This window comes from Leucopleurus acutus (assembly GCF_964270905.1).
Source record: "Leucopleurus acutus genome assembly, chromosome: 6".
NCBI classification, from domain to species: domain Eukaryota; kingdom Metazoa; phylum Chordata; class Mammalia; order Artiodactyla; family Delphinidae; genus Leucopleurus; species Leucopleurus acutus.
In genome coordinates this window covers 91,022,283-91,037,660 of record NC_139149.1, presented here as the reverse complement: position 1 = coordinate 91,037,660, position 15,378 = coordinate 91,022,283, and the positions used below count along the sequence as shown (strand labels likewise).

The 15,378-nt window shown below is 35.4% G+C and overlaps 1 protein-coding gene across 1 annotated transcript in view; it reads right to left on the bottom strand.

Annotated features, from left to right (window-relative positions):
- Nucleotides 1-15,378, bottom strand: part of PTH2R (parathyroid hormone 2 receptor) — a gene marked incomplete at both ends in the record, with an annotated part of 100,415 nt that overhangs the window by 70,556 nt on the left and 14,481 nt on the right. Inside the window, one exon of the mRNA XM_082840867.1 lies at nucleotides 4,048-4,156. The remainder of the gene's footprint in view (nucleotides 1-4,047; nucleotides 4,157-15,378) is intronic.

Sequence of the window (15,378 nt, the reverse complement as noted above, 5' to 3'; positions counted from 1 at the left end):
ACCAACAATAAATGCTGGAGCGGGTGTGAGAAAAGGGAACCCTCTTGTACTGTTGGTGGGAATGTAAATTGATACAGCCACTATGAAGAACAGTATGGAGGTTCCTTAAAACCTAAAAATAGAACTACCGTACGACCCAGCAATCCCACTACTGGGCATATACCCTGAGAAAACCGTAATTCAAAAAGAGTCATGTACCAAAATGTTCATTGCAGCTCTATTTACAATAACCTGGACATGGAAGCAACCTAAGTGTCCATTGACAGATGAATGGATAAAGAAGTAGGTACATATATACAATGAAATATTACTCAGCTATAACAAGGAATGAAACTGAGTTATTTGTAGTGAGGTGGATGGACCTAGAGACTGTCATACAGAGTGAAGTAAGTCAGAAAGAGAAAAACAAATACCGTATGTTAACACATATATATGGAAACTAAAAACAGAAAAAAAAATGGTCAGAAGAACCCAGGGGCAAGACGGTAATAAAGATGCAGATCTACTAGAGAATGGACTTGAGGGTACGGGGAGGGGGAAGGGTATGCTGGAACAAAGTGAGAGAGTGGCATGGACATATATACACTACACTACCAAACATAAAATAGATAGCTAGTGGGAAGCAGCCGCATAGCACACAGAGATCAGCTCGGTGTTTTGTGACCACCTAGAGGGGTGGGATAGCGAGAGTGGGATGGAGGGAGATGCAAGAGGGAAGAGATATGGAGATATATGTATATGTATAACTGATTCACTTTGTTATAAAGCAGAAGCTAACACACCATTGTAAAGCAATTGTACTCTAATAAAGATGTTAAAAAAATAAATTAATTAAATAAAATACTATTAAAAAAAGATGGATTTCAGGAAGAAGAAAAATTATAAAAACATACAATTAAGATAAAACTATATGATAATAGCATATAATTTGGAAGCAAAGTATTTCAAAATGCTTTCATTATTTGAGAGAGGGAAGTTATTGATAACATTAAACTTTCTTAAATATACATGAAAAAATTCTAGGTTAATCACTAAAGAATTAAATATAACATATATCTTCCAAACTAGTAGGGGGAGGGAGGATAAAATAAGGAAAGAAGTTTCAATCAATTCAAAAGAAGCCAACAGAAGGTGGAAGCGGGGAGTAGAAGGGACACACAGGAAGAGCTGGTGAAATTAAAAGCCCAAATAAGATGGTAAAATTAAATTCAAATACTGTATATTCATTATCATAATTAATGTAACTAGCTAAACTCTTCAGTTAATAGACAAAGCCTAACAGAATAACAAGAAGTCCACCTGTGTCTCCTTTATAAAAGATACTCCCCAAACATAAGTAAACAGAAAAGTTTAACAGAAGAATGGGAAAAGATAAGGAATTGCTGTTTAATGGATTTAGAGCGTCAATTTTGCAAAATGAAAATTTTCTGGCGATTGGTTTGCACGACAATGTGAATACACTTAACACTACTGAACTGTACATCTAAAAACATTTAGTATGATTAATTTAATATTATGTGTATTGTATAATAATTAAAGGTTTTTTAAGGATGGGAAAAGATGTGCAAGGCAAATACCAAGGAAGAAAGAACTAATGTTGTTTATTAAATATTATTATTTTAATATAATAATTTTATATTATATATTAGTTAATATTTTTAACAGCTTTATTGGAGTATAATTGCTTTACAATTGTGTGTTAGTTTCTGCTTTATAAGAAATTGAATCAACAATGACTAATGAAATAATGATCACTTTTGTCCATTACATGTAGAGTGAGACTAATTCCTGCCCAAATGGTCTCAATACACTGTATGTGTTTACATAAAAAAAAAAGAAATTGAATCAGCTATACATATACATATATCCCCATATCCCCTCCCTCTTGCGTCTCTCTCCCACCCTCCTTATCTCACCCCTCTAGGTGGACACAAAGCACTGAGCTGATCTCCCTGTGCTATGCAGCTGCTTCCCACTAGCTATCTATTTTACATTTGGTAGTATATGTAAGTCCATGCCACTCTCTCACTTTCTCCCAGCTTACCTTTCCCCCTCCCGTGTCCTCAAGTCCATTCTCAACGTCTGCATCTTTATTCCTGTCCTGCCACTAGGTTCTTCATAACCCTTTTTTTTTTTTTTTTTAGATTCCATATATCTGTGTTAGCATACAGTATTTGTTTTTCTCTTTCTGACTTACTTCACTCTGTATGACAGGCTCTAGGTCCATCCACCTCACTACAAACAACTCAATTTCATTTCTTTTTATGGCTGAGTAATATTCCATTGTATATATGTGCCATATCTTCTTTATCCATTCATCTGTCAATGGACACTTAGGTTGCTTCCATGCCTTGGCTATTGTAAATAGAGCTTCAATGAACATTGTGGTACATGACTCTTTCTGAATTATGGTTTTCTCAGGGCATATGCCCAGTAGTGGGATTGCTGGGTTGTATGGTAGTTCTATTTTTAGTTTTTTAAGGAACCTCCATACTGTTCTCCATAGTGGCTGTATCAATTTACATTCCCATCAACAGTACAAGACAGTTCCCTTTTCTCCACACCCTCTCCACCATTTATTGTTTGTAGATTTTTTGATGGCCATTCTGACTGGTGTGAGGTGATACCTCATTGTAGTTTTGATTTGCATTTCTCTAATGATTAGTGATGTTGAGCATTCTTTCATGTGTTTGTTGGCAATCTGTATATCTTCTTTGGAGAAACATCTATTCAGGTCTTCTGCCCATTTTTGGATTGGGATGTTTATTAGTTAATATTTAAAACAAAAGTAAACTAGAAATAAAGAAGGCTGCTTCATATCAATGGAATGTTTGATTTACTAGGAAGTATAACATTTATAAACTTGTATATACTCAATAACATATTTTCAAAATATATGAAGCAAGAAAATTCATCCTCAGAGTGGGATATTTTAAGATATATATATATATATATATATCAGGAAAGAATAGGTCAAATAGATGAAAAATCATAGACACAGAATACATGAACCACACATCCAATAAGCTTAACCTAGTGGACACTACAAAACACTGTACTCAGAAACTGGACAGTACACATTCTCTTGAAGACCATATAGGATATTTATCAAAACTGACCCCAATATAAGCCATTAAGTCTCAACATACTTTTAAAAATTAGTATCATGCAGACCACATTCTCTGATCATAACCAACTGAGAAATCAATCACAAATTTTTTTTAAAGGATAGCTTTAAGGACATTATCTACTTCATTCAGATTGTTGGGAATTTAAAGAGTTCAGTAAGTAGCACCTCCCTCTTTTTAAAAAATGTCTTTGAATGTATTCAACTATCAAGGCATTTCACTATATAAAACATTATAATCTTCCCACTACTCCAATTCAATAAATGACTTTATTCAGTGGCCCCATTTAGGACTGTGAGTGACCATCAGACCCCAAGGAACACAAGTCACAGGTCCCTGTGCAGCTGCAACGGTAGAGGCGCACAAGAGCACCAACACTACCACAAGCTCATCTGCAGCTTTGTAGTTTTGTTTTTGTAGTTTCCCACTTGAACTTGGAACTAACTGAGAAATTACATAAGGAGTCAGGCAGATGAAGATAAAATAATCATTTTATTAAGCAGAAAGTTTTTTGGAGAACATGGTCTATGTATGTATCAATGGGCTTGCTTATTGGCTCCTTTGAATTTTACATACTACCTAAAACTGCAGGTGATACCCACAAGTACAGAGCCTGCTCCTCCAAGCTTACTGCACAGTCAAGGGCAAAACAATATGCATGCTCTCTGCAGACAGACAGATCCCAAAGACAGGTCTGAGGGAGACGCTGATGTGCACGTGCCTGGTCATTCTCAAACTCACAAACCAGGCAAGTCACTCATCCACAGGGAGCAAAGAGCTGGTAGGTTAAAGAGATGAAAAGATCGTTATTCTGCTACACAGCTCTCCCCATGGAAACATGGAATGATTGATGAGGAACTCCCTAATACTCACTAAGGAGGAAATTTGCATTTTTTGTGAAGACCAGTGTTCTCAGCATCTTTACCTCCTTCCTGGAGCTGGGCTGTGATGTTGAGTTCACACTGCACTTTAGCTTTCAGCACAAGGACAATCTGCTCTTCTATAGTAACGGTGCCATCAGAATCCAGCTGTAGACATGAACAAAATACAAGCAGAGAAAAACATGCCTGTTACTTTTGTTTAAAGCCACGATACAATCTTTCATTATTTCACCTTCTAATATAATTAAAAATTAGTTTTGATGTGAAGCTATCTGAAATAGTTCTTTATCTGAATCAAAATTCAAAAATCCATCAATGTATAAGATTTTAGAATAATCATACTTTTACCCTGATTAGCCTAAAGAAAAAAAATCCCCTTTGTTAGAAGTTAAAAAACTCCAGAAATTTTTAATTTAATTAGGTAAGTCTAATAGACATAATATAATCAGAAAAAATAATAAACATATTAAAAATTTCCTGAAATGTTACAAAGACCAATATTTATTAATCCTCTTACAATATGTCAGTTATGGCACATAGAAAGGAGAAATGGACTAGAAGACTATGCTTAGCTCTACTGAAAATTTACCAGTGAAACAAATCATTCCATGTTTTGGGGCTTTGGTTTACTCATCTATGAAATAAGAGGGTTACACCAAATGGTCTCTAGTTAACTTTTTGCTATTGAGATATTATTGACAGATAACATAAGTGAGTTTAAGGTGTACTATGTAATGACCTGATACATTTATATATTGTGAAATGACTACCACAATAAAGTTAGTTAACACCTCCTTCCCCACATAATTACCTTTTGTGTGTATGTGTGATGATAATATTTTAGATCTACTCTCTTAACTTTCAAGTATATAATAAAGTACTGTTAATTATAGTTACCATGTTATACACTAAATCCCCAGAACTTAGTCATCCTATAGCTAGAAGTCTGAATGCTTTGACCAACGTCTCCCTATTTCCCCCACCTCCCAGACCCTGGCAGCCACCATTCTACTCTCTTATTTCTATGAGTTCAGCCTTTTTAGGTTCCAAACAAGTGAGAACATACAGTATTTGTCTTTCTCTGTCTGACTTATTTCACTTAGCCTAATATGCTCAAAATCAATCCATGTTGCACAAAAGGCAGGATTTCCTTCTTCTTTACAGATGAATAATATTCCTCTGTGTGTGTGTGTGTGTGTGTGTGTGTGTGTGTGTGTGTGTCACATTTTCTTTATCCATTCATCCATCCATGGACACTTAGGTTGTTTCCATGTCTTGGCAATTGTAAACAATGCTGCAATAAACAAGAGGGTACAGATATCTAAACTCTGAGATAGTGATTTCATTTCCTTTGGATATTATCCAGAAGTGAGGTTGCTGGATAATATGGTAGTTGTATTTTTAATTTTTTGAGAAACTCCATACTTTTTTCCAGAGTGGCTGTACCAATTACATTCCCACCAACAGTGCACAAGAGTTCCCTTTTCTTCACATCCTTGCCAACACCTGTTGTCTCGTCTTTTGGATGATAGCTATTCTAACAAATGTGAGGTGATATCTCACTGTGGTTTTGAGTTACACTTCCCTGATGATTAGTGATGTATCTATTGACCATCTGTATGTCTTCCTTGGAAAAATATCTATCCAAGTCCTTTTCCCATTTTTTAATTGGATTGTTAATTTTTGCTGTTGAGTTGTATGAGTTCCTTATATATTTTGGATATTAACCCTTTATTAGATAGATGGTTTGCAAATATTTTCTCCCATTCCATAGGTTGCCTTCTAATTTTGCTGATTGTCTCTTTTGATATGCAGAAGCTTTTTAGATTGAGGTAGTCTCAATTGTTTATTTTTGCTTTTGTTGCTTGTGTTTTTGGTGTCATATCCAAAAAAATCATTGCCAAGACCAATGTCAAGAAGCTTTTTCCCTGTTTTCTTCGGGTGGGTTTACAGTTTTGAGACTTACATTTAAGTCTTTAACCCATTTTGAGTTAATTTTTGTGAGTGGTATAAAATAGGGGTCCAATTTCATTCATTTGTATGTGACTACCCAGTTTTCCTAAAACCATTTATTGAAGAGACTGTCCTTTCTCCAGTAGGTATTCATGGCTCTCTTGTGAAAGATTAGTTGACCACGTATGCGTGAGCTTATTTCTGGGCTTCTGATTCTTTTCCATTGGTCTATGTCTGTTTTTATGCCAGAACTGTGCAGTTTTGATTACTATAGTTTTGTAATAAAGTTTGAAATCAGGAATTGTGATGCTTCTAGCTTTGCTCTTCTTTCTCCGGATTGCTTTGGCTCTTCAGAGACTTTTGTGATTTCACATGAATTTTAAGATTATTTGTTCTATTTCTATAAAAAAATTCCATTGTAATTTTTATAAGGATTTCACTGAATCTCTAGATGGCATTTGGTAGTATGGACATTTTAACTATATTAATTTTTCTGATCCATGGACATGGGATATCTTCCCCTTAATTTCTGTTTTCTTCAGTTTATTTCATCAATGTCTTGGAATTTTCAGTGTACAGATATTTACCCATTTTGGTTAAATTTATTCATTATCTTTTATTCTACTGTAAGTGGAACTGTTTTCCTTATTTCTTTTTCAGAAGTTTGCTGTTAGTGTATACAAACACAACTGATTTTTGTATGTTGATTTTGTATTCTGAAACTTTACTGAACTCATTTATTAGTTTTGATAGCATCTTTAGGGTTCTCTAAATACATGATCATAGCATGTTCCATTAGAGACAATTTTACTTCTTCCTTTCTGAGTTAGATGCCTTTTATTTCTTTTTCTTGACTAATTGCTCTGGCTAGGACTTCCAGTACTATGTTGAATAGGAATGGTGAGAGTGGGCACTTTTGTCTTGTTCCTGGTCTTAGAGGGAAAACTTTCAACACTTCATTATTGCATATGATGTTAGCTATGGCTTATCCTTTTTGCATTAATACTGTGACTCTATAATGGTAAAATGCATCAACATATCCATTATCCATTTAATCAATATTTGTTAAATACTTTTTAATGTGAAAAATAATATGCTTAATATTTTATAGTAAAGATTTTCATTTTCAATTATTTTTATGTAGTACATTTTCTTCAAATAAAACACCTCATGAGAAAACCTCGTGTGTGTGTGTGTGTGTGTGTGTGTGTGTGTGTGTGTGTGTGTGTGTGTAAAATAACAGAACTTCCCTGGCTGAAATCTAGGAAGAGGCAACTGCAGAATCACATTGTCTCACTAATCTGTACCTTCCTTTATACCTGAACTTGCTCTGAAAAACCACAGGGCTTTTTAAAGCATTGTCAGAAAAAATCACTATCAATAGGAATAGAAAGATGTATAACAACATTTTATAGGACTCCAACACAATGCTTCTTTCTGCTGGGTATCTTTCACTAGATACCGTCATACATTTTCCCACCCTGGAGCATGTTTCTAACATATAACACATGAATAATAAATGTTTGTTGGATGAATTCACCTAGATTTGGTTTTAACACTACTAGCATTAAAAAGAAATTCTATTATTGGAAAACTTCAATTTCAAAGAAATATCTTTTAAATATGATAAAACATTCATAAGCATGTGTTCAAAGTATGGTGCTTGGACCACCTGAATCTGATGCCTATGTAAAATGTAGATTCTTGGGCTGCACACCCACCCAGTGAATCAGAATTTTTTTCTGGAGGTAGAGACTGGTAATTTTCATGTTTCACAGGAACCCCTGATTCTTATACTTACTTTAATGGGTTTGAGAACAAACATATTTGAAGGTACAAGTTGATGATGAAGATCACGCTATTAGTCAAGGTTCATTCAGAGGAGCAGAATTATTAAGAGATTGAAATAGATTATAGATAAAAAGATAGAGGTAGAAATAGAAATAAAGCTAGAAATAGAATAAAGTATGTGTTACAGAGATTTGACCTATACAGTTGTGGGAGCTGGTTTAACAGTCTCCAGAAGGCTAATATTTTTGTCTGATGCTGAAGCTAGAAATCTGTAGGTCAGGAGTCAAATAGAGAAGATGAGTGTAAAGAGAAGGAGAGTGAAAACAAGCTGGAACCATCAGCATGAGCTAGAAACCATGAGGACACACTGGAATCCATGTGAATTCTTGGTGCCTCCAACCTTCATGATAGGGGTGCCCAGCAGAAGAAGCCAGCACTCTCATCATGGACCTAAATATATACTTTGCCAAGGAATCAGGTAAGTTAAAGGAGGACCCAGGGAAAGATGACACAGTTGCAGGCCTGGCTGCTATCCCTCTCCCATGAGATCAGCCAGCAGACAAGCAACAATGTCCATGAGATACAGAAGTGCCTGCTTTGACTATCTGAGTGTAAAAAACAAAATAGCTGCTGTTTCACCTTTGCCCTCAAACACTCATGAAAAAATGTCTCTTGTGGCTCATCTTAGCCAAAAATATGAAGGGAAGGGAATTCTGGGTAATACAGTTTAACATAGCCAAGTTGACATTACAAAGCCACCGAAATCCACATCTGTCAACTTGGCACCCATATACAGCTCTTTAAACCACACAATTTCCAGAAAACTCAATAACAAAGTCATGCTTCCATCTAACATGATACAATTCATTTGGTACCAAGAGTGATTCCAGAGGGACAGAATTTTAAGGAGGGAAAAATCTGTATTTGTCATCTATAGCTGTGTAACAAATTAACCCAAAACTGTGTGGCATAAAACACCAAACATTGTTTATCTCACAGTTTAGGAGAGGATTAGCTGGGTGCTTCTAGCTTAGAGTCTCTTATGAGGTTTCAGTCAAGAATTTACCCATAGATGCTGTTAACTAAAGACTTGACTAGGACTGAAGGATCCACCTCCAAGATGGCACACTCACATGGCTATTGTCAGGGGGCCTCAGTTCCTCAGTAGCTGATGCTTCTCTCCATTTGAGTGCTTGAGTGTCTACAACATGACAACTGGCTTCCTACAGAGTAAGTGATTCTAGAGAGAAAAAAGGAGAAAGCTTCGATGCCTTTTATGATCCAGTCTCAGATATCACTTACAGTCAGTCCCATCAGATTCTACTGGTTAAAAGCAAGTCACCAACTTTCATTCCAGGGGAGAGGAATTAATGTCTACCTCTTAAAGAAAGGTATCAAAATATCTATAAATATATTTTTTCTTTCTTTAAAAAAATTTTTTGAGGTAATATAAAAATTTTATTGAGATAATATTGGTTTATAACATTATATGTTTCATGTGTACAACATTATATTTCTAATTCTGTATATCCTACAATGTGTTCACCACCAAAAATTTACTTTTCATCTGTCACCATACAGTTGATCCCTTTTTTTTTTTTGGCTGCATTGGGTCTTCGTTGCTGCACATGGGCTTTCTCTCTGGTTGTGGTGAGTGAGGGCTACTCTTTGTTGTGGTGCACGGGCTTCTCATTGTGGTGGCTTCTCTTGTTGCAGAGCATGGGCTCTAGGCGTGTTGGCTTCAGTAGTTGCAGCACATGGGCTCAGTAGTTGTGGCACGCAGGCGCTGAGGTGCGTGGGCTTCAGTAGTTGCAGCATGCGGGCTCAGTAGTTGTGGTGCACGGGCTCTGGGGTGTGCAGGCTTCAGTAGTTGTGCATGCACGGGCTCAGTAGTTGTGGCTCACGGGCTCTAGAGCACAGGCTCAGTAGTTGTGGTTCATGGGCTTAGTTGCTCCGCGGCATGTGGGATCTTCCTGGGCCAGGGATTGAACACGTGTTCCCTGCATTGGCAGGCAGATTCTTGACCACTGCACCACCAGGGAAGTCTCCAGTTGATCCCCTTTATCCATTTTGCCCTCTCCCTGCCACTTCCCCTTGATAACCACTACTCTGTTCTTTGTAGCCATGTATTTGTTTTTGTTTGGTTTGATTTATTCTTTTTTTCTTTTTATTTTCCACATATGAGCAAAATCAAAAGGTATTTATCTTTCTCTGTCTGACTTATTTCATTTAGCATAATACCCTCAAGGTCTGTGATGTCACAAATGGCAAGATATTTTTAAACAATCACAATTTTCTGCAGGTGGTCATCTGTTTTCTAGAAAGAGAATACTGAAAATTATGTTTTCTGTGGATTTGTTAACAATAATAGGGTCCAGAGCTTTGAATTTCTGTTTTCCGTTAGGGACTTAGAGATTCTTTAATCAAATATGATAATAAAACCTATCAATTTACCTAAATTGATAGCCTCTCAATGATACAATCCTTTGCCATCCCCAAATCTTTAATATCAGGCTGCAAATAAAATTATCCTCTAGAATTGTTCTTTAAGGAAAGTGGGAAAACAAATCTTTTAATGTTGTGCAATAAGACATTACGGACTGAACATTAGAAATAGAAAGATGTTTACACTACTAGCTATAGGAAGTACACTTAGAGATTATTGATCATTATGATTTTAAATGACATAAAATTATAGACTGGCAGGTTAAACTGAAATGAAGGATACAGAAAGAATATCTATCATAAGAACTAGTTTTAGCATCAAAAAATTGCCTTATTCCTGAAAATTATGAATTTATTATTTTCTAATGTATTTGTAATACAAAGAGTAGATCAGTAAAAAGGTATGTAGTTTAAAGATTTCTGGATAGTAGCCATAGTTCAATGCCCATATTTATTTTAATGTGAAAGAAGAAAATAAAACTAATTTTGGGGATTGGAATACACACCATAATTTAGGTATCAGGCTAACACAATGCAGATTCTGAGTTAAAAGCAGCTACATTAAAAGTGAGCCATAAAAATCTCACTTATCAAAAAGGGAGAACAAAATGGAAAGAGACAAGCCAAGTGAATGGGCCAGGAGGAAAAACTGACTTCTTCCCATCTATTATCTAGAAACACTCAGGCACCATTCAAATTGGTTGGCTTTATTTTTATTTTATTTTAATTTTTTCTGGCTGTTTTCTCAGTTCAATAGTTACTTTCTTTTACTTCAATTCCAGAAAACACTGGGTAATGTGTGACCAAGTTTCAGAACTATAAATTTGATTCAGAGAAATCTGACCTCAAATATTAAACATGAACATTTCAAATCACCCCTTGTACCATTTTTTACCTGAACAAATTCATTTTTGTTTCCTTTTGTGCAGATGTAGCCTTTTTACTGGGATAACCTTTTCAGGCACATAATCATCAAATTAACTACAGCTTCTAAAGATAATTTTGTTCTAAAAAATGTGGCCAGTTTAACCAGGAGCAAGTTTGATTAGCGTGTGCTAATTGATGACCTGTTAAATTGATTTTTAGTCATTTCAAATGAGAGTAAGAAAATGTTTCCTTTATATTGTTTTCTCTTCTGCCTTTGTTACAGAAACAAGTGTTCTTTACCATAGAGGGACATTAAAATCACAGTGTACTTAAAAGAGAAGAACAGTCTTCATATTCAATGTCTATTACTCCAAAAGCAAAATTGCATCCAAAACAAAGTGGTACATTTAGAAAAACAGATGTTAGCAATTTTTCCTGGGCAAGTGATCATTTACAATTTGAAAGTAAATGTTAAATTTCAATCTGTCACATATTTGATGGCTAAAAGAAGCCGTAATTTGATCACGTATATTTTATTAAAAGTACATAGTTATCTTTATATATATTAATTGTTACTGCCAGTACATGTGAATCTTCATAATTACAATATTCACATATGTTCCGTTTTCAAACAACCATGAATCCATAAATTAGATGTAGTATACAAAAAGAAGCATTCTGGAATTTCTACTTCTGGCATTGATGGAGTATATGCATTTCCTTCTATTCCTCCCAATGAGTACAACTAAAAACACTGGACATTATATATAAAATGAACATAAGATGAATCTGAAAAGTGGAGAGCAAAATATAGACCAGCTAAAGACCTCAGATCCTGAAGAACAATACTGTGGTAAATTCTCTGGGTTTTCTTTTTATCTCATATATTCCCAACTTGGAGTTGGAGAAAGTGGGCAACTCTGAAATATCAACACGTGCTGGCCAAAAAAAACAGGCCTCAAGAAAACCCTGCTCTCTATAGCAAAGAAAGGAAAGGGGCAGCCTGACAAGACAGAAAACTTTTAGACAATAACAGCTTAATCCAAGCCAAACACCACAGAAAAACTGCAGTCCTACCCCAACCCACACCTACCAAGGCCAAGTGGAGAGCCTAGACATCCATCCTTGCCAGGCTGTGAGGAGGGGTCCCTACACCCTCCCCAGAGTGGTTTCAGAGCAAAGTAGAGGGTCGGTACTCCTACCCACAGTGGTCTGTAACAAGGCCCTTCACATCCCTGGTATCAGTGGAGATTATATGGGGAGCCTAGACTTTCACCCCGAGCTGGCAGTAACGAGATGCCCCTACATCCCCTGCACTGGGGTGGTGTCAGAGAAGACCTAGTGGAGAGTCAGTCTAGTAACAATGAGGCTACCCCACTGTGGTGTTGGTGAAGACCACATGGGGAGCAGAATTCACACCCCCACCCAGCAGGAACAAGGAACTCTCCAACTTGAGTGCAACAGATGCTGGCTGGGGAACCTCAACTTCTACCTCCACTGAGCGGTAACAAAGAGATGCCCCCATTTCCTCAGTTATATTAATACCAGATAGTTGACTTCTGAGCAAACTACCAGAGAACAAGAGGGACATTATATAATAATAAAAGGGTCATTCCCCCAAGACATAGCTATCCTAAATGCGTATACATCAAAAAAGAGAAAAACATGTGAAGCAAAAACTGATACAAGTGACAGAAGTAACAGACAATTCCACAATTATAGTTGGAAACTTCAATACTCTTCTCTCAACTGATAGAACTAGACAGAAGATCAACAAAGATACAACTCAACCAAGAGGATCTAATAAACGTTTATAGAACACTTCACTCGACAATGCAGAATACATATTCTTTCCAAGTGCTCACAGAATAGATACCAAAGTAGACCATATCCTGGGCCATAAAACAGATCTCAACAAGTTTAGAACTGAAATCATACAGAATATGATCTCAGCCCACAGTGGAATCAAACTAGAAATCAATAAGAGAAAAATACCAGGAAAATCTCCAAACATTGGAAACTAAACACACTTTTAAATAATCCTTGGGTCAAAAAGAAAGGCTTAAGGGAAATTTTTTTTTAATGCATTGAACTGAATGGAAATGAAAATACAACATATCAAAATGTATAGGACACAGATAAAGCAATGCTGAGAGAAATTTATAGCACTAAATACCTATATTACAAAAGAAGAAAAGTCATATATCAACAACATAATCTCCCACCTCAAGAATAAAATAAAACCAAAGAAAATAAAAGGAAGGACACAATAAAGATAAAAACAGAAATCAGTGAAATTGAAACAGCAAAACAATATAGATTATCAATGAAACAAAGAGCTGGTTCTTTGAGAAGGCAATAAAGTTGATAAACTTCTAGCAAGCAGACAAAGAAGAAAAAGAGCAGACATATTAAATTATAGAAATGGAGAACAGATTAGCGGTTGCCAGGGGTTGAGGAGGAGTGAGGAGTGGAAAGGAGGTGGGTGTGGCTATAAAAGAGCAACAGGAAGGATTCTTGTTGGGATGGAAATGTTCTGTATCTTGACTATATCAATGTTAATGTGTTATCTGTGTATTGTGCTATAGCTTTATAAGATGTTACCCTGGGGGAACCTGGGTAAAGGATACACAGTTCTCTTTGCATTTTTTTTTTACAACTGCATGTGAATCTACAATTATCTCAAAAGTTAATTTTTCAAAAAAGAATTATTTTGTCCTAATTTTAAAAAACACGATATGTAAAAACATTACCTCATTCTAGTAAATGAAGATTTGCCACAAGGTGGTTGTAAAAAACGAAAGTAAGTGAGAATTGTTCAAATATGATTATTTTATAATTTTGCAAAAACATTTCTCATAAAGTGAAGTTTCTTTAATGTTTAAAAGTCCTCTTAGAAAGTTACTATAACATTCATATATCAAATTAGACTGTAATTTGGAAAGGATTAAAAGAATATGTTTATTGAATTCTGCTGAGGAACGGGATCTGGACAGCTGCTGACCCTCAGAGCGAGGCTGATAATCAGCTCATAGGACATAAATTTTAAAAAAGAATACGTTTAAAGAGAATGAATTCCCTTGGAGGCGACATTCTATTTTCCATAGTCCATGAGAAGGATGAGCTGGCCTAATATAAAGTATTTTGCTTGTAATTTAGGGTTTCTCATATACTCTAGAATTGATTGCCAAATAATAAATCCATTTTATTAACTCTCTAATCCATGTTTTCACACAGGCCTCAAAAGAGTTCATATATACCTATTAATGTTTTATTTTACATTCTTAACTGCTGCTGTCACTCTCAAGAGTATGATTCCCTTGAGAGTGGCCAAAGTTTTTATATTGTAAAGGGAGTTTGAAAATGAAACATGTTTTTAATTATTTAGAATGTATTGTCTGTAATATTCAGTTAGAATAGAGACAGGAATCTGCCATAATAAACTGATAGTTTGGGGGAAAATATTATTGAACCACCCACCTTTAATTCAATCACCAGCTATGGAAGTGTTCCCCCAATTTGTCCTTTTTTTAATTCAAAGAAAAACAAGCAATATGTATAAAATACAAGCATAAATACCATAAAAACCACAAAAGTGTCCATACTTCTCAAGTTTTATAATCCTTTCACAAACTGACCTCTAACCCAGAACTAAATCTGAAGACCAGGCCATTTTGCACATTTGGCTGTATAAAATTCCCCATGACCCTGTTCACATGAGAAGCAAATTAAAAGCAGTTTAAGAAGAAAATGTATCTAAATGAATTTTTTTATAAAACAGAAACAGACTCACAGACATAGAAAACAAACTTAGCGTTACCAAAGGGGAAAGTGGTGGGGAGGGATAAATTAGGAGGTTGGGATTAACATATACACACTATTATATATAAAATAATCAACAAGGACCTACTGTATAGAACAGGGAACTCTACTCAATATTCAGTATTAACCTATATGGGAAAAGAATCTGCTGTACACCTGAAACTAACACAACATTGTAAATCAACTACAATACAAAATTTTTTAAAAATTTTTAATAAAAAAGAATTTCTTTAAAGAATAAAATGTGTCTATCTACACCATGGCTCAGTAACAGTTAAGATGACAGCATTAGGAATGTGATCACATAGAGCTGTCATCCTGCACACCTATTATTCATTCTTTCTCTTTCATTTCAACCACATGAATTTATTGTAGGTATTTATAGACCTCCAATTAATAATTAGAATCAAAGCACAGTTAATTCTTTTAAGAGTCATATAATGATTATAGAAATGGAGAACAGATTAGTGGTTGCCAGTTATTGGGGGAGC